At 42.9% G+C, this 21052-nt stretch overlaps 1 protein-coding gene across 1 annotated transcript in view; it reads left to right on the top strand.

The window, feature by feature from the left end:
• MMACHC (metabolism of cobalamin associated C) overlaps nt 1-21052 on the top strand; it is a 40531-nt gene that overhangs the window by 896 nt on the left and 18583 nt on the right. The gene's annotated exons all lie outside the window — the stretch shown is intronic.

Here is a 21052-nt window from a genome sequence, read left to right as displayed (position 1 = left end):
CAGCTGGTCAGCTCTATAGTTGTAGTGTGGGTAATTGTGCAGAAGATAACGTCACGCAGAAAGGCGTACGTTGTAGCTCACGAACATGTACTGTATTACAGTCGGAAAAAGTTCTACCGGACTTCTGATTTTTTGGCACTATAGACCAACGCAGCTCTCCTCCTATACTGTATAGAGGGTTTCCTTTCCCTGACGTAATTCTGTGCTTATAATGTTATGGGATAACTGTCCTTGTATGATATATATATATATATATATAGAGAGAGAGAGAGAGAGAGAGAGCGCGCGAGCGAGCGAGTGAGGGAGGGGGGCTATTTTATCTTATTAGTTCATGTGCTGGTCCCACACTGAACAGGACCATTTTGTTTGCTTTATGCTGTAATGCAATATTACTGTGCTTTCTCGGGGCTGCTATTCCCTATATAAAATCATTTTTAATTATTACTGATTTATTACTATTTATTTTTTGTACTTTTCTACATGTTGGATATATTTAAATTACACATATTGGCATTCATATGTGATACAATTGACAGGCAAGACTCAGGCATGCTTTTTAATATTATTTGTAGAAACAATATATGCTGCACCAAAACATTTTGCTGCAGCATAATTTTGTTATTTTTAGGTGAGATATTATGAAATTGTAGTAATTAATGCTCTTGTATGAGAATGGTGCAAATAGTAGTTAAATGGTGCAAATAGTAGGTATGAGAATGGTGCAAATAGTAGGTAAATAGATCAAACTGGTAAGTTACCTCTTTATCTGTGAGCAAGTGACTCCTGTGTTAATTTTTCTCCAGTTCATTACAAAGATGTAATTTTAATTGCTGCTGCTTTTTACATTTTTCACTCCTACTTTTTCTAATCTTTTCTGTAATATCACTAACTGCATGTTTTTTGCAAATTTTTTGTTCCACTGAAGAATCCATTGCGTGGCAATCCAGCATCCTTTTAATATATAGGTTGTGCACAAAATCTCAATTGCTTACTGTTGTTATTGTCTCTTTGGATTGCATTTGTCAATAGCATTCTGGTTCATACATCATGCTGAACTGGAGCCGTCTTGACTGGCTTGACTGGAGCCATCCAAGCCATCTGCTGTGATTTGTAAATCACAGTTTCTTTCTTAAGATGTTTTACACACACAATTTTATAATGCTCTGAAGAAAACATCACTTATTCTGAATTTTATATAGCCAGGGTTTATAAAATACACTAAGACCCAATGTAGTTTGTTAAGTTTTGACTTAGTGTGTTGTGTCAAATAAGCTTTATTATAGGATCTATGACAGGGAAGAAGCCAAGGGCTTTTGAGTGGCATATTGGGTCCAGTCATGTGGTTAATCATTTCCTCCACTGTCATATTAAAAATGGTAATTTAGTAACAACTTTTGGAGATTTCTGGGGACTGCAACAAAGTCTTTGCAGGGCCTTATGTTGCTCTGGGGCCCCAGGTTGTGGGCTTCTGGTTTATGGTGTAATGCAGAATATGAACTCAATGTAACCTAATAGAAACATTAAGCCAACCATTGCTCAACATGATGTGTGAAGTGACAGTAGGAACAGGTGATAGAGGCAGCTTTCTGAAGAACTATCAAAATTGTGGTGTAAAAGAAAATACAAATTGTTATAAAATTGGGAATATGGCCAACAAAAGCTTGTATGGAAATGAATATCAAGTACCATTGACTTGAAAGTTAAACATTGATGCTGAGGAGGCAAATCACTTCTATAGAAGTGGAGTGGGTCCCACCTGTAATTTAAACATTAACTAACTTAAAGGAGGAAAAAAATCCCATCTTAGTGCTAGATTCCTGTGCTTTTTTAAAGTCTTTATGCAAGCTGCCCTATTAAAATATAGCTCTTGCAGGACAAGTAGCATTTAGGTGAGAGAAAGTTATAGGACAGAATCCTCTTATGGTTTGCTGAGGTACTGGTGGTGCTGGAGATTATGAAAGGATTCTCTGCTTGATTTAATAGGATAATCAGGGCACTCAAAGGAAAATTGCATATACAGTAACCTCGCCATAACAAATTGCTATCTCTAGCTGTCTCTTTTAACGCTTGAAGAGCTGAAAGACATATACTGAATTATATGTTTCCTATTTCTGGTTTAAAGGGAAAGTGTTTCATTTGCATTTTCTAACATGCCAAATAGATATTTTTCCAACCAAGTTAATTTGTAAGCTACCAAATATGAGAAATCCTTCCCTCATTATTTAGGGGATCCAATATGTCAGACAAATTCTGCTAGCAGCAAATTGTGCCAAATACTTTTTAAAAAAATATTGCAAACAATAGGAATATAATGCCAATTCTGTAGAATTTTACAGTTTCAAAGTCAGCAAGGCAGCTCTATTATCTTGCCACAGCAGTTACCAGCCAGTAACAATATGGAGTAATTACATTACAGTTTGGCCAAACAGAAACAATAAATAGCAGTGCAAATGCCAGGGCACAGAGACCCCACCACTTCTACCCTAATGCCTGTGGCTGACTCCCATCAAACCTGAGTACAGTAGTATCCTAACACACTTATGTGAATCAGGCATGGATGACAACAATAGGTGAATGGCAGTGGAGAATTGTCTTCATATTATTAGGCACCACTATGCAACTAATGTACATCAAGCACATATACAGTCATAGTGCTTTATATAATAATGTTTTTTTTTATGAGCCAGAGACCACCAAATTGAGAGGCTGCAGTGATCCCTGTAGACATACATTTAAATTCTTTTACAGAAGCTGGCTCCCCACTGAACCATGAACTAGTCATAGAAATATACAACAGACTAACCTCTGGTTAACTGAACCATGGGTCCCTGAATCAACACCATTGTCTGGGTTCATGCAACAGATCCACAGATTAGTCAACCACATTTTGTCTAGTGGGTTGTGCAAACTCAGCCTGTTTCGACATTGCACCTTCGGTAGATAATCATAGATTTGACAATGCACATAGAAGCCTGGCATCTCTGAATTAAAGATTCAAGTTCATCAGGGAAGGGCCTCAGTATAGGGAAAGGGAGGGCTAGATTACAATTAAAAGAAGCATAGTAGTGCTCTTCCAGGAACCAATGCTAATACTTTTATTGGATGGTACACTAGGAAAGAAACAGGCAATGCAAGCTTCAGTATGGAAACTGTCAGAATAAAAGTCAAATTCAACAAACCTGACTAAGGTCAAACCTGGACAGAAATAGTTACATTAGAGGCAAAAGGAAGAAGGCAGAATAAAGATCCATCCTGCACATATGATGGAAGAAGGTTAGTAGTAAGAGTGTATACTAAATTCAACGGAGATTTATCTGTTTGTTTAATCAGTGACGTCATCAGATCGCGCCGGAAGTGACTCCATCAGCCTGTGCCGGATATGACGTGTGTAACCCTAACCCTCCCCCAGACGTGACGTGCATAACCCTCCTCCCCACATGATGCAGCGCTCACAAGGTCATAACCCTAACTGGACATGACATGCTGAACCTAGCCCTATCATCAAGAAAGGCGTGGTGGTCAACCCTAGGGTGCCTGATTGGCTCAACCCCAGACCTAAATCTATGGGGGCATTGAAATCAAAATCTAAGTAGAGTGAATAATTAACAGAACCCTAGACTGCGCTGAATTAGGGAAGCAAACCCTCTTTGGGCCTTGTGAAATAAATAATAGCCTAATGGTGCTTTTAATGTTGTGGAGTTTTAAAATCAGTGCCTGAATCCAGGGAAAAGAACTTTTTAAACCACAGCAGCCCCAGAATGATGAACCTAGCCCTAACCCCAGCCCATATCCTAAGGGAAGTCAAAATCACAGACAGCTTTGTCTTTTGTGAAAGCTGAAGAAATACTGCTTGCAAATGTTAATCTAAAAATACATGTGCGCAGGACATGCTGTGTTGAACCTAGCCCTATCATCAAGAAAGGTGTGATGGTCAACTCTAAGGTGTCTGATCGGCTTAACCCCAGACCTAATTCTATGGGTATTCAAATGTAAAAGCTGAAGACATACTGCTTGCAAATGTTAATCTAAAAATACAGGTGTACAGGACATGCTGTGTTGAACCTAGCCCTATCATCAAGAAAGATGTGATGGTCAACCCTAAGGTGTCTGATTAGCTTAACGCTAAATCTAATTCTATGGGGGCATTCAAATTAAAACTAAGTAAAGTGAATAATTAACAGAACCTAAGCTGCACTGTATTTGGGGGGCAAACCCTACTTGGGCCTTGTGAAATGAAGAATAGCCTAATGAAGCTTTTCATTTTGTGGAGTCTTAAAAGCAGCGCCTTGAATGCAGGAAAAGGAGATCCATTTCAGTGCTTTATTTTTATGCAGTCTTAAAATCACCCCCCCCAAATGCAGGAAAAAGAGCTTTTTAAACCACAGCAGCCCCAGAACGATGAACCTAACCCTAACCCTGACCCATATCCTAAGGGAAGTCAAAATCACAAACAGCTTTGACTTCTGTGAAAGCTAAAGATACATAGCTTGGACATTTTAACCTGAAATAAGCAGGCATGGGCGTGCATGCGTGCGCACATACACACACGTTTGCAAATTTAGCCAATAACACAAATACACACATACATGTAAACATTTGGAAGCATGTCCTTAATAAAACTTTATTTCTACCCCTCTCCCTCCAGCAAAGCCCAGGAAAATTTAACGGAGGAACCAAACACTCACACGGGCAGCGGCCAACCAAGCAGCAAGTTTTCCTCAATGATACTCACAGGATTCTGGGCATGCGCGGGCATGCTTGCGATGGATGGGAGGGGGGTATGCATAGACATGTTCTAAGCACATGACCCAATGACATGACATTATCCATCTGTGCAGGCGTGTTTGGAACAGGTGGGGGGCGAATGCACGTCCGGGGCTGTTAGCCCCCTGTGATTTTGTGCGCATGCTGAGCTGTTGGTGTGTCAGCTACAGGCCGCTGTGAAGTTCAACGATTTAAGCTCTCACTTGCATTTGAAAATAACATGTCAGGCCCTGATGGTGATTTGTGTGATGTAAAATTAACCTCCAAAACGTGGATGAAGAATCAGAAAAAAACCTGATCCGTGCTGCTTCTTTGATGAGAATGCTCAGGATGTGTTTACACCTCCTTGTTATTGAAGGTTCTGTAAATCAACCAATGGTAAGTAAAAATTAAACATTAAGAAAAAAGTATTTTATTAGATGAACTGGTAGCTTCATTGTATCTTATTTCCTGTTTAGAAATGAAAGTGCCTCAAGATGGTGGAATGATCCAGATTCTGAAAGGTACTGTTATCAGGATCTTACATCGTTGTTTAATGGGGTGTCTACAAGAAGATGAAGACCAAGTCAATGGCGCCAATGAAACACAGTTTATTCAGAGTTTGTGCAGGAGACTTTCCAAGCCTGAAGTCCTGTGGATCATCACAACCATTTCCAACAAACTGGATAAATTATATTTTACAAGAAACACACTGTGTGAACTCGGGGCACTCATAAAATGTATCGAGAACAACCTTAATCCACTTTCAGTAATGTTAAGCATTGAGGCTGAGTTACCTGTGTCTCTGAAATGGACAATACGTCGGAATGTAACAGAAATTAATTACAAGAAACTATTAATTCAACCCAGTGAATTTTATAATAAATATATATTTACCGGCCATGTGAAATCTGCTTTATTTCTTTTGCTAACCCTTGTTTAACCATGTCAGATGGTAAACACAGAGATGTAATTTAATCACAACATGTGTGATATTATTCAAACAGGCCTTCCTGGGGGGTTAGGGGCAGGATTTTGATTGGTTTTGCAAAAGTTGTTAAGAATCCAGGGCCTCTGGCGCAATTAGTGTGTGACGTCAACAACATGTATAAAGCACTATAGGAGGAAACAGACAGGAACGCAGGAGTCTGAGTTATCCAGCCATCCATCTTGCACCATTTGCCAGCAAAGCAGAACCATTTCAGAATGGATGCGACTAACGTAAGTAATTTATGGCTAATTTTAAGATATGGGTCCTGTTAGATGCCATACTGTATTTATAAATTTTTGTTGTTGTTGGTTTCTTTCATTAGAATGAAGTCTCAGACTCACAATGCCTGAAAGTCTATGAAGGTATTATTTTCCCCTTTACGCAAATAAATCTCAGTAGATTCTTGTAAAATTTCTGCAGCAAAACTGATCTCTGGTTGTTTCTATTCTTTTCCTTCAGAGTGGGAGGAAGATCAGATCTTTGCCAGTTTCAGTTCCAATGCCCACAGATTCACAATGGGCTCTACACATTATGGATCCCCAACCTTCTACATCCTACGGAGCACAGGGTTGTTCAGAAGATAAAAATATCCACATTGTTTTACCCATAATGTAAGCAAGTTTCAGAAAACCATGAAGGGCCATTGTACGTTTATGAACGCTGCCAATATTATTTATTTATATAAATTATTAAATAATAATTTAATAAGCTAAATATTGTTCAAAAGAATCTGTATCCCATTGTGAATAACATCTATAGCCTGTGTGAATGAGCGAATACGAATTTTCTGAAACCGCTGTTGGAACCCCAAATAGGTACAAGATACATCGTGTATGATTTTGAATGCTGTCAAGAGACGGGAGCACATATACCAAATTATGTGTACGCCATGGATATGTTGGGGGGTGATGACGAAGATGTACTGAGGTGGAGTAGTTATGGTGTAAAGTGTCTGGAGAAGTTTGTGAAGGAATTTATAAACCCCAGGTTTAAAGTCTGCACATTTATCGCACACAACTCCAAAGGTTATGACGGCTACCTAATCCTGAGGCAACTGATTCATGAAAAGATCCATGTAGAACTTTTAAGTCAGGGTGGTAAACTTCTATGTATTTACCTTCCAGGGTATAAGATTCAATTTATTGACAGCCTCTCCTTTTTGCCCCTTAAATTAAGCAGGCTACCAAAAGCTATGGAATTTCAGGGCAGCAAGGGGTACTTTCCCCATTTGTTTAATACAATGGCCAATCAAGACTATATTGGACCACTCCCTGAAGCTAAGTATTATAGTCCTGAAACCATGATGCCTGGTGAGAGAGATCAATTTCTGAAATGGCATACTGCTAATACAGGTACCATATTTAAACTAAAGGAGGCCCTGGCTTAATACTGCCAACATGATGTAGAGATACTGAGGGAAGCCTGTATTCAGTATAGGGGGCAAGTCATGAAAATGACAGAGCATGAGTGCCTCAGAGGTGGAGGGGGAGATATTGCTGAGGAGGTTGTGATTCGGTGCCTTGACCCCTTCCAACATGTTACACTGGCCTCTGCATGGCACAGTACCGGTTCATGTATTTGGAGAGTAATACCACATTAGCCCCTTTGGACACTTACCAAAGGGTGCAGAAAAGATATTCAGCACCAGCCATTCAATGGCTGATGTACATAGCACACACCGAGAACCTCAATATTCAGCATGCTCTGAACGGTGGTGAGAAGCAAGTAGGCAGATATTTTTTGGATGGCTTTGCTGTCATAAATGGGACACCCACAGCTTTTGAATTTCATGGCTGTTTTTTTCACTGGTGCCCTGTCTGCTACTGTGAAAATGACTTCAACAAATTACTTGCTTCAACATATGGAGTTCTGCACAGCCGTAGTAGGTTTAAAGAAGAGTTCCTCAGGGGCAGCGGTTATGCCGTGTGCAGCATCTGGGAACATGAATGGAGGGCTATGTTGGAGACTGATGCATCTTTGAAGCAGTTTCTAGTTGAGAATAAGCTCCCAACTCCTTTGAATCCGCGAGATGCATTTTTTGGTGGTAGAACAAATGCTACATGCCTCTACTACAAACCAAAACCTGGGGAACAAATCTTATATTACGATTTCACCAGTTTGTAGCCCTTCGTGAACAAGAACAAGGAGTACCCAGTTGGCCATCCACAAATCATCTATCAAAACTTTGGGGACATAAAACAGTATTTTGGACTTGCTAAAGTTAAAGTGTACCTGTCAAGGAACCTCTATTTCCCAGTTCTACCCCATAAGTCTGGGGGTAAATTAATGTTTAGTCTGTGTGCAACCTGCACAGAAAAGCAGCAGGTCACTCTATGTAAACACAGCGATGAAGAAAGAGCCCTGACTGGGACCTGGTGTACTGTTGAACTAAATGTGGCTTTAGAAAAAGGTTACAGAATTGCTGAAATCTATGAGATCTGGCATTTTGAAAGAAAATCAGACACCCTCTTTTCAGGTTATATGAACACACATCTCAGACAAAAGCAGGAGGCCAGTGGCTACCCTGTTTGGTGCAAAACAGAGCAGGACAAAGAACAATATTTTCAGGATTATGAAAAGATGGAAGGTGTCCACTTATGCCGGGAACATATTGAAGTAAACTCTGCTAAAAGGCAGATTGCCAAACTCTTTTTAAACTCCCTGTGGGGTAAGTTTGGACAGAGCACCAGCCACCTGACGACATCTGTGGTGACAAACCCTGAGGAATTGTTCAAATATATTTTTGTACCCTATTATGAAGTTTCCTCATGTGAGTTTGTGGATACAAAGACGGCTATTGTGACGTGGAAAATGGCTAAGAACCACCCAACCAAATCCACATGTACTAATGTATTCATTGCTAGTTTTACAACAGCTTATGTGTGGCTGGAATTATACAAGCTACTGGATGGTCTAGGTGACAGGTATCTGTACCATGACACCGATTCGGTCATTTTTGTACGTAGAGATGGGGCATGGACACCTCCGTTCGGTGATTATTTAGGCCAGCTGACGAGCGAGACCCCGCCAAACACCATGATCACTGAGTTTGTGGCAGCAGGACCCAAAACGTATGGGTACTCCTTGTCCAATGGGGAAACGGTGCTAAAGGTGAAGGGCATCACGCTAAACACTGGCAATTGTGACAAGGTTAATTTTGACAGCTTAAAAGAACTGGTGGACGATTACTGTCTGTCTGGGGAGGAGGGAAAGAAAGATATCAAGGTAGAGCAACCAGAGATTGTTAGGGTTAAGAAACAGTGGGCACTAGAAACACGGGTACTCAGAAAAACTCTAAAAGTAGTACATAATAAAAGGGCACTCAGGACTAAGGATTACTGTACACTACTGTACGGTTATTAGGCATGATGGAAAACATTGTAGAGTTTGTACACCCTTTCTCTTGTATTATAAGTTGACCATCCAATTCTGGCAAATCTTATTTTATCAAACAAATGTTAGAACATGGCGCTGATGTGTTGTCTCAAATGCCTCAAAATATTGTATGGTTTTATAGTTGTTGGCAACCTCTCTACAAAGAACTACTTAATAAATTTCCATATATTAAGTTTATGGAGGGTCTACCACGATCTTTTGATGATGATGATGATTTGTTTCCATCTAACCAAATCAATTTAGCAGTGGCAGATGATCTAGGCCTCTGCCGGTGACAGCGATCAAATAGAGAAGGCATTTACATAATACGTTCACCACGGAAACCTGAGCATTATCTTCATACTTCAAAACCTGTTTTTCCAAGGTAAAAAAATGAGAACAATAGCTCTGAATTCCAAATATTTGGTTTTATTCCGCTGCCCCTGCGGTCAGATGCAAATTGTCACACTGGCTAGTCAGATGTACCCCACTAACACAGTACTTTTTAGAGGTGTTCCAAGATGCTACTTGCAACCCACATGGCTACCTTTTGGTAGATTTGGCAGCCACTACTCCAGAAACCTACAGGTTGAGAACAGGCCTCTTTCCGCCTGATTGGCCAGTTGTTTACACTGAGAAAAAGAAGAGTAAAAAAGCAACAGCTCAGTCATCATAGCATTAATTCATCCAGGATGTCAGAGAGGGTGCGCAGAAATTGGGTTTTTAAAAAAATCTTAGTAAAGGCCAGTCCAAAACAGAGAAAGGCTATCTTATGTAGCGCTAATAATGATCTGGTAGGTGTGATAGCAGAAATAGCCCTGAACACTTTAAAAGGAAACCTTCCTCTGAAACCTTCACAATTCTGCACGTTAAAGAGAAAGAAAGGTGTCATTAAAAAGTTGAGTGATAGAAAGGTCTCTCTTAAAAAGAAGAAACAGATCATTCGCCAGTCAGGAGGATTTATTGGCCCTTACTAGGTGCCACTCTTCCATTGCTGACCAGCCTATTAACTGGATAAACCGTGGACCATGCTGAGAAAATGTATCTGGTGTCACATCATCAGATGGAGCAACTACAGGGTAGGGTGTCTACTATGGGGGCTATGGCCACTAACCAGCTGGATGATGAGATGTGTGCCATTCTTCAGAGATCTGATTTGAGCAAGGACGACAAGATTAAGCTCTACAATTCTGTGCTGCAGAGGTTTCTAAGACTGACCAGACAAAATGAGTCTGAAAAGGACAGGCTAAATCTCATTTACCCTCCAGAAGAGCCTCGGGCACCTCTGACATCGCCGGAATGACCACCTCCCCAGGACACGACAACGCAAGAGGTCCTAGGTGGTGTGAGCACACGTTACAGAAAAAATGCAGAACTTTTGCTGAGCAAAATGAAACAGCATCAGAACATCTCATCCTGGGATGACCGTGGCACCTTTTTACACAAAGGCGTGCCTGTTCGTGGTACTAATATTTTAGACTTGGTGAAAGGGGCCTCGCAACACCGATCGCTCACCAAGAAGCGGAAACCCAAAGGATGGGACGAATTTATGAAAGCTATGGCGGAGCTGAATGTACCTACATCTGTGCTGGGGTCTACAGCTACTAAAGAGCAGTTAGAAAAACTGAAAGAGTCTACAGCACCTATGACTGAAACCGCTACTACCCCTGATACTGTTATGGCCACCCCTTTTGGGCCACGGATGCCTCTTTTTACTGGCACCCCCTCTAGACTTTGGATGCTAAATCCTAGAAGCACACTCAGGTTTGGTGACTGGCTCAGTTTGTAAAATTAATAAAAACACAGTGAAACAAGCAAAAAAGTCTTTTTCTTTATTTTACAGTAAGGCAGACATGTCTGCATACAATGGTAACGGGTACAGACACCAGGCCCCCTCCCCAACTTTGCACTTTTTACAAATAGCTTTACCATTTGATTGTTTTTAATATTGTCCTCAGAGTACCGCTTTAAAATATTTTCATAATCCACACCTTTAGACCGGTTCATTAGAAAAAACACACAGTGTTGCCTGCAAGTCACCGTGCGGGGTGTTGCAGTTGAAGTTGGTGAAATGTATACTTCTCAGCTTGCAGCTCTAAAAACTTCACTATGGATCCAGGAAAGTCTGGGCTATCTGGCGGTCTTCCATAAGAATCAAAAAATTCACCATATCCAGGAGATGGGAAGTAGAGAGCTAGCCAGTGTTCACCAGGTAGAGTTTGAGGATGGGTGTTTACGATTAATCCAAAAGACCTTTTGGAGATTTGTCTCTTGGGTAGCAGGTCACAAGGGTAGACCCCTAGAAAGCATGTATTTCCAGAGAACAAGCGGAGGAGCTGCAGGGTGTCCATACTCACATATAATCAAAAAGCCCATTCCTTGTGTGATTTATTTCAATCAGGTTTTCAAAGATTGCATAGAGAATCATGTTGATGGTATTGGGGAGGGGTTGTGCAAATCTAATTTCTGCTCTGAGGTTACCATTCCTGATCAAAGAATAGTGTTCAGAGCACCCCTGATCAGGGCTCAAGTCAAAACAGTACAAAGTATAACCATGGCTAAACTCTTCCCGGCTAATTAACAGTGGCCTATTTTTCATACCTTTGCCCGACACTTGCACCATCTGCATGTACTCTCTCACATAAATATCATGCTCATAGTCAGGCTGAAGAGGCTTTGCTGGGATCTGTTCACAATCACAATATAGGGCACAAAAATTGACACTGCAGTGTTGAAAATTGAATGGGTTTCTTTCATAACACCCGCTAAAGGATGCATTGACCACAAAACCAATCACTAACTGTTTAGGTAACTGCCCCAGAAATAGGTTTTCCTGATTACACACAAGGCTGCCTGCCAGAATGCTGTAAACCTTCATTCCCACTCGATCAATGGGATATTTGGCATTGGAGGATAGCAAAGCTTCTGCATGACCCAGGCACACTCCTGGTGCTACCTTTACACGTTTTACAAAGAGACATGCTGACAGGAATTGCACTTTATAATTCTCATTGCCGTCCTTCATCAGACAAAATTCATTTCTGCTTCTTGTGAGTTTGACTTTCACATCAACCCCGTTAATCAGCAGCTTGTCTTGAAAAAAGAGGTCGCTATGCAAAGGCCCATGCAGGTCCCATTTACGACTTCCAGCCGTGTGTCTTGCTGGAAACCCAAGTTGCCTGCAGGTGTCAGCAGGGTGCTCTCCATGAGGGTTGAGTCATCTTTGTAAAACCTCCCAGCTGTAAATTGGGTTCCCAGGGCATCACTGCCAAAGTTCAGAATCAGTTCAATGATGGCACAGTAAGAACAACAATGATGGCTCTGCGTAATGAGACGATCTCCCAAGGTTACATCCAGCTGGTTAAACAGAGATGCTACAGGGTAGTTGACCCTGGCACCATCACTGATATCCGTACCATCGGCCTTTACAATTTTGCAACTCACATACAACAGGGTCCTGTTTAAATCCGTGTAATGCTCACCATGTCCCGTGATAAAAAATTCCAAGGGTGCATTGGGTGATAGCGCAGATAAAGGCGGGATCTCAACATACATGCTGTTTTCAATACTGGTTTGTGTAGGTGCCAGTTGAAAAAGATCCAGTTCTGATTTCATGCATTCCTCTGAAGCCTCATGGATAAATGCCATTTTGTATTAGAATATGTCTCGTTTGTCACAGTGCTTCCTCTTCCATGCACGTCTCCTCTTTGTATGCGGGGTTTTTTTTCACAATCTTTCTCTTTTTAACCGGAATAGGTGACCCCATTGCGTAATTCTTCCTGGCCACGACCGTACCCGAGCCCCCCTGCCCCCCCTGCACAACACAGGACACAAGTTGTCCTGCCACATCTCTGACAATATTCTTGGCTGCAGATTTCACATGTTGTTTAATGATTTCTAACCCTTTCCTTAGAAACGGCATTGCTTTTCGAAAAAGTCCACAGAACATACCCCCTAAACCTGTCCCATACATGACAGGGGTTCCTCGGAAGCCTGCAGGGCCATGACCGGCTTGTGCCGTGCAGTAGGCCACATAGTCTTGGGGGCTCCTGTGCTCCTTGATCACAACCATCCTTCACTTTTCTGAGGCCTAAAATGAAGCTTCACAACCACCTTCCCATGATAAAAATGGACGTTTTTGTTTTGATCGGTTTTGATTTCCATGGTAATGGTGTCGATGTAATGCTTGCTGACCGGAACGTAATGTGGTTGATCATAGGTCACCGTAATTAAATCGTCGTCTTGCCCCTGCACAGGCACGCAACGCAGTAGTGGTACATAGAAGTCACCCACTATCTGGGGTTCTACAATGTTTGTATAAACTTATAAGGTATTGAATCCACCGGTCACATCTGCAGCAAAGGGAAATTTTTTGGCACGGAATCCTGGGAACAAACCTAATATATGTCCAAGTTCTTCACCAACTAAAATGGCATATGTTCCATCTCCTGTAAGATTAATTTTTCGAACCACTGGATCATACTGCAGGGTCGTATCAGGACTGTTCTCGGTGTATGATATAAGCTTGTTCATATTTTCTACCAGCTGTTCAATGCTGGCATAGTACCCACTTTTCAAAGAAAAATTCCACCTCTTTTTCTCAGTAAGAATTTCAAAATGTCCAGTCGAAGTTAACATGTTCCAACTATGTGGGTACTGTATCTCTACTAGTCCTACTTCCCATGAACCTGGAAGATCCAATGCACTTGCTAATTGAATAGTAAAATTAGAACTTTTGTTTCGGGGAAAAGCAGCAGCCGATGCATTGCTGGGAAGGGTGATATAAAACCCCGCCATATCAAAGATGGCATACTTCGCTCTCCTTAACCCAACTGTTGAATTTCTCTTGCCAGCCTGCCCATTTGCCCAGTATCTCTCTATTTTTTCCCCGCCCTCTTTTTCTGACCACTTTTTCAATTCTGTATATCCATTGTTGGTCATCAGATACCTTTTGGAGCTCCTCTGGGTAAAAAGACCCCTTTACAGATTTGTCAATGTAATCTTTTAATCTATACACCACTCTTTCCCCCCTTGTCCCCAGTTTTTTGATGATGAATGTTTCATCCATATAAGTTTGCTGATAGCCCTTTTCAAATTTCCCCTTCAGTCAGGATAACCTGACGTGATCACCCACCTTAAGATATTTTTCCATTCTTTTACTTTTTAAAACATCCCCATACAACCTTATCCACACCTCCCTTTCGTTAGACAAGTTGACACTATTAGGAGCAGTCTGGATGCTACGATGGTAAGTGTCATTGTATCCCTGCAGAATTGCAGGTAAAATGTCTATGTACCGCTGGGTGTTTCTAGCTGTAAAATATCTCCAGAGTTTATTTTTCAGGGTACGGTTAAACCTCTCTATAACGGCTGCTTTAGTCTCACTACGGGTGACAAAGTGAAGAATGCCATAACGTGGTAAAAGCTTCTTCAAAGGAATATTTAAGAACTCTTTACTGGCATTGGTCTGTATTTTTCGGGGTGCACATCTTGTTTCAAAGATGCTCTGGAAGCCTGCTGCGACCTCTCTCCCTGACTTATCAGATAAAGGGTAGGCCCAAGCATATTTAGATAGCATGTCGATAACTGTTAAGATGAACTTTTTTCCATGGTTTTCCTTAGAAAATTTGGAGACATCTATGAGGTCAGCCTGCCATTGTTGATCTATGCCAGCCACCACTGTTTTATTTCTAGGAAAATTAATTCTTGCAGGCTTATGAAGGGTATAAGCATCTTGTCCTGAAAGCCATGTCTTGACTTGCTTCATGGACAGGTTTTTATCATGCTTTCTTCCCTCCTGAAAAAGGGAATTCACACCTCCATAGCTCCCCACACAACCAGGTGTGTAATAAATGGCCCTCAGAATCTCTTCATGTTTCATTATACCAAAGGAACTCTGACAAATGATCGCACATTGCCTTTAACACGTACTTTTATTGGTAATATAGAGTTCAGAGGGGCATGCCTATGCCCTCGGAAAAATACCCCTCATCATCATCGTTGTCATCATCACCACCATCATCAGAAGAAGGTAAAGTTTCATAACGTGCTGTTTTACAGTAAGTTAGCCTTTCCGGGTGACATTCTGTACCCCACAAACCAGGCCCACAGTCACAAGTAAGCCAATCTTCACTTGAATTACAGCTCTTTAACTTGTTCTGCAAATAGCCTGGCCATTCTGGTAGAGCAGAATCATTGCCACATTCTAGATCAGACAACTCTTCAGAAGATATTTGCAGCAGCAATTACCACTGGAATATGAAAGCAGGTTACTTTGAATTGCTCTTTGTCTAGACGGTGTTAATTCAGATGCTGCAAAATATAAAATATACCCTGTTAGTGTGCTATCTGCTCCACCAACATTTACATAGCAATAAAAAATACCTGTTACTTACCCTCTCTGTCTCCTTTGATGGGGGCTAAAGATAGCCCATGCACCATTTCACAGGGTGTCTGGTTGCTATTACAGACTATGTCCTCTGACTTCTGCTGTTCCTCATCGCTAAAATTACAACACGGCTTATAACATCCATACAAAACAGGTCTGAAGTAATTATTTTCTCTATCAAAACCCCGGCAACAGCTTTTGGTGCATTCTGTTAGTAGAGGTCTTGAGCCGGCCCATGTGTGGTGGGTTTCTCTAACAGTCTAAAAAGGTCTGCAGAATCTTTATTCTTTGGAAATAAAGAATGCAGGTTTTCTTCTTTCTTCACCTCTTTGGAAACTGTGGTTGCCATATTTTCAAATGCAAGCGAGAGCTTAAATCGTTGAACTTCACAGCGGCCTGTAGCTGACACACCAACAGCTCAGCATGTGCACAAAATCACAGGGGGCTAACAGCCCCGGACGTGCATTCGCCCCCCACCCGTTCCAAACATGCCTGTGCAGATGGATAATGTCACGTCATTGGGTCATGTGCTTAGAACATGTCTGGACATGCATACCCCCCTCCCATCCATCGCAAGCACGCCCGCGCATGCCCAGAATCATGTGAGTATCATTGTGGAATACTTGCTGCTTGGTTGGCCGCTGCTCGTGTGAGTGTTTGGTTCCTCTGTTAAATTTTCCTGGGCTTTGCTGGAGGGAGAGGGGTAGAAATAAAGTTTTATTAAGGACATGCTTCCAAATGTTTACATGTATGTGTGTATTTGTGTTATTGGCTAAATTTGCAAACGTGTGTGTGTGTATGTGTGTATGTGCGCACGCATGCCCGCCCATGCCTGCTTATTTCAGGTTAAAATGTCCAAGCTATGTATCTTTAGCTTTCACAGAAGTCAAAGCTGTTTGTGATTTTGACTTCCCTTAGGATATGGGTCAGGGTTAGGGTTAGGTTCATCGTTCTGGGGCTGCTGTGGTTTAAAAAGCTCTTTTTCCTGCATTCAGGTGCTGATTTTAAAACTCCACAACATTAAAAGCACCATTAGGCTATTATTTATTTCACAAGGCCCAAAGAGGGTTTGCTTCCCTAATTCAGCGCAGTCTAGGGTTCTGTTAATTATTCACTCTACTTAGATTTTGATTTGAACGCCCCCATAGATTTAGGTCTGGGGTTGAGCCAATCAGGCACCCTAGGGTTGACCGCCACGCCTTTCTTGATGATAGGGCTAGGTTCAGCATGTCATGTCCGGTTAGGGTTATGACCTCGTGAACGCTGCATCATGTGGGGAGGAGGGTTATGCACGTCACGTCCGGGGGAGGGTTAGGGTGACGCACGTCATATCTGGCACAGCCCGATGACATCACTTCTGGCACGACCTGATGACGTCACTGATGACGTCACTGATTAAACAAACAGATAAATCTCTGTTGAATTTAGTATACTTTCTTACTACTAAGGTTGTAGAAAGGAAGTGTGATGGAGTGGAATTATGAAGGCCGGGCTCAGGGAGATAAACATTTTCTTAGCTCGCCAGAACAGCGTGGGAAGAACAAGAGGATGTGACTGGCACCTCCCTGAGGAATTCACACTGTTGTGACTGGCTGACTTTGAGAACTGGGGTTTTAGTCTGGGAAGATTCTTGCTAGAGGTTATAGCTAATAAACATAGCTGAACTGAATTTACATGGTCTCTTGGAGTTCCTTGGGCTAGGCCTTGATATCAATCTTCCCAGACTCATACTACCTTCAAGACGAAGGAGTTTGAATCATGGCAACGGATCACCAGGGAGCTAATTTGACACCACAGTTATTGGCAGCAGCCCTGCTACAGCATCAGCAGCAAGTGGATGCACAAATTAATAACCTACAAGTAGCTATGGGACAACTAATACAGCAGCTCGGACCAATAGCCCAGCCACCACCTCCCCCGCTGCCGGTGTTGCTACGTTCATCTGGTAGCATGCCAGAGAAGTACGGAGGTGAGGTGGAGCAGATGAGAACCTTCCTGGCATAATGTGAGTTGTTCATGGACGGCAGACCAGGAGAGTTTCCTACAGATCGAACAAGGGTGGCTTTTGTGATGAGTTTATTGAAGGGCGCTGCAGCTAAGTGGGCTACCCCCCTCATAGAGACAGGGGATCCAATGCTCAACAACTACCAGAATTTCGTCATGGCATTCAGAGGGCATTTTGGAGATCCAGTGAGAAGATTCACTGCCTGTCAGGACATTCATAAGCTCAGGCAAGGCGACAGACCAGTAAGGTTGTTTACTGCAGATTTCAAGTTGCTGGCGGGGGATGTTATGTGGAATGAAGTGGCTCTTATGGACCAGTTTAGAGAGGGGTTGGACCCTGAGCTCCGGTCAGAAATGGTAAAACAAGGCATTCCAAATACTCTGGATGATCTGTATCAGCTTTGTATAGTAGTTGAGGCCAGGCTCATGGAGTCGAAGCAGTATGCTCTGTCTACTCCTCTCATTGCTCCTCAGCCTTCCTTGGCCCCTCTTCCCTCCCCTCGTGCAGTAACAAGAGAGTTTGTGGAGGGAGAGCCGATGCAATTGTGAGCTGCTCGGAGAACAGTTTCGGGGGAGGAAAGGCAGAGGAGAAGAGATTTCAACTTGTGTTTCTATTGTGGAGCCCCAGGGCATATAGTAAGAGCTTGCCCGGCGAGAGGTATACCAGCGGGAGCCAAACGCGCGCAACAGGCACCCCCCAAGAGAGCAGTTTCTGTCCCAGCGCAGCAGCAGGGAAACTGGCAAAGCCCCCCTCCTCAGAGCTCACGGGGGGGGCATCAAGCGATTAAGGAGAGCTCACTATGGAGACAGCAGCCAGGCATTCATGTTAGTGCCTCTCACAGTGACATTGCCTTCCGGCTCCAAAATTGAGTTGGAGGCTCTCATAGATTCAGGCGCTACCACGAGTTTCATAGATGTTCAAACTGTACAGAAATGGCAGTTACCTACGGTAGATTTGGACAAACCCATGAACGTAGAGACTATAGATGCCCAACCATTGAGGGCGGGTCCAGTGCTGCAATCCACAGTCCCTCTGCAGGTGACCATTAACGACCACATGGAGTTATTACCCCTGTACGTTACGGCGTCTTTACAGGTGCCAGTAGTCTTGGGCACTTCGTGGCTTAGGTTGCACAACCCTGACATTGACTGGACAGCAGGGACCCTCTCATTTTCAGCTCCAGACTGTCAACACCACAAAGTACAGGGAACTATCCTCACTAATTCTCTAGCAGGCATCCAGGATGGGGGAAGGGGTTTGCCTGCCAAGTATGCAGACTTTGCAGATGTTTTCGGGGAGGAGGCGGCGGCTACGGCTTTACCCCCCCCATAGAGACTGTGATTGCACGATTGATTTGAAGCCAGGTGCTAAGATTCCAGCCAGACGGCAATATCCCATGTCTGCAAAAGAGTTGGCTATTCTCAAGGATTACCTAGAGGTAAATTTGAAGAAAGGATTTATCAGGCCATCAAAGTCTCCAGCCTCAGCTCCCACATTTTTTGTACCAAAGAAGCCAGACCCGCAGATGTTCGGAACCGCCACTAGTGGGACAGTTCCTATGCACATGGTGCATGATTACAAGGAGCTGAACAAAGTCACCATTAGAGATCATTATCCACTCCCATTGATTTCAGATCTTTTAGACCGGCTACAAAAGGCTCGCATTTTCACAAAGCTAGATCTTAGAAATGCCTACAACCTTATTCGTGTGAAAGAGGGGCATGAATATTTAACTGCTTTTGATACAAGATATGGAAAATATGAATATGCAGTGATGCCGTTCGGGCTTTCTAATTGTGGAGCGGTATTTTCTAGATTTATGAATCAGATTTTCTCTGACACAGTTGATTCCTATGTGGTGATTTATTTGGATGACATTCTAATATACTCTGATGATGTTCAATCACACACGATGCATGTCAGGAATGTGTTACAGAGACTGAGAGAAAATAAGCTCTTTGCCAAGCCAGAGAAGTGTGTGTTTGATTTGCCTCAATTGGACTATTTGGGCTTTAGGATTTCAACAGAGGGGATGCAGATGGATTCTGCTAAAGTGCAGGCAGTGTTATCTTGGCACCCACCCCGTAATGTAAAGGATGTACAATGTTTTCTGGGGTTTGCTAATTTTTACAGAAAGTTCATTCCCAATTTTGTGGAGCGTGTGAAGCCCCTCACACAACTATTGAAGAAAGGAAAAAAGTTTGCTTGGGCGGAGGGAGAGCAGGCAGCCTTCCAACAGTTAAAACAGCTTTTTGCCTCCCAACCTCTCCTCCTGCATCCCGACCCTTCCCGCCAGTTTGTGCTACACACAGATGCCTCTGATGTGGCGATAGGGGCAGTTTTGTTGCAGGCAGATGAGGGAGGTGTGGGGGGTGGCTGCCGTGCGCCTTCTTCTCTCGCACACTCTCTCCAGTGGAGAGAAATTACGACATTTTTAACAAAGAGTTACTTGCAGTTAAAGCAGCTTTCCAGGAATGGAGGCAATGGCTGGAGGGGGTGAGGTTTCCTGTGCGGGTGTGCACGGACCATAAGAACTTGGAAGCAATGCAGAGCTCGCGCTCGCTCACTCCGCGGCAAGTGCAGTGGAGTCAGTTTTTTTCACGTTTTGATTTTTACATCACGTATGTTCCGGGGGCACATAATTTGATGCCTGATGCACTTTCCCGGAAACCGGAGTATATTGCCGAGCAACCACCTCCACAGCGCACTCCGATCCTGCAGCCTCGCAACTTTAAAGAATTGGACAGCGCGAGAGAGAAGTTGGGAGTGAGTCGGCAGACAGAAGATTTACTGTTAAGAATAAGGGTGCAGCAGGCGCAGGACGCTTTTGCGAGGGCTCAGATGGATGACCTCCAGGGCACCCGGCAGGGTGGTGGTTCCCCTTTTTCAGTGGAAGGAGGATACCTCCGTCACAAGGGGAAGTTATATGTTCCTTTGTCCTTGCGGGAAGAGGTTTTACAACTTTGCCATGATCATGTAACAGCAGGACATGGAGGGGTGTTTAAGATTCTGCACAGGACTTTAAGAGACTATTGGTGGCCTAAGATGGCGGCAAACATTAGAGATTACGTGGTATCTTGTCACGTGTGCAGGCGAGCTAAGCCTTTTCATGGGAAACCTGCTGGGCTGTTGCAGCCATTAGAGACTCCCCACAAGCCTTGGCATACAGTATCAATGGACTTTATTACTGATTTGCCTCCAGTGAAGGGTTATTCTTCAGTTCTGGTGGTTGTGGACTTATTTACTAAGATGGCTCATTTCATACCATGCAAGGGTCTACCTTCTGCTCAAGCCGCAGCACAACTATTTTTGGATCATGTCTTCAGATTTAGAGGAATGATTAATACGTTAATAACAGACAGAGGGAGTCAATTCTTTTCTAAGTTCTGGAAAGCTCTTTTTGGACTGGTAAAGGTACACAGCCACATGTCTTCAGCGCACCATCTGGTTACCAATGGAGAGGCAGAGAGGACCCATCAGATGTTGCAACAGTATTTAAGGTGCTATGCTACCTACAGCCAGGACAATTGGGTTGATCTAATTCCCTTGG

Source organism: Python bivittatus, unplaced genomic scaffold (genome assembly GCF_059951505.1).
Source record: "Python bivittatus isolate LINGU-HERP-01145 unplaced genomic scaffold, Pbiv_v1 ctg000700_np1212, whole genome shotgun sequence".
Classification (NCBI taxonomy): Eukaryota; Metazoa; Chordata; class Lepidosauria; order Squamata; family Pythonidae; genus Python; species Python bivittatus.
Note: the sequence above shows the minus strand (reverse complement) of the source record. Positions and strands in the feature narration are given on the sequence as shown.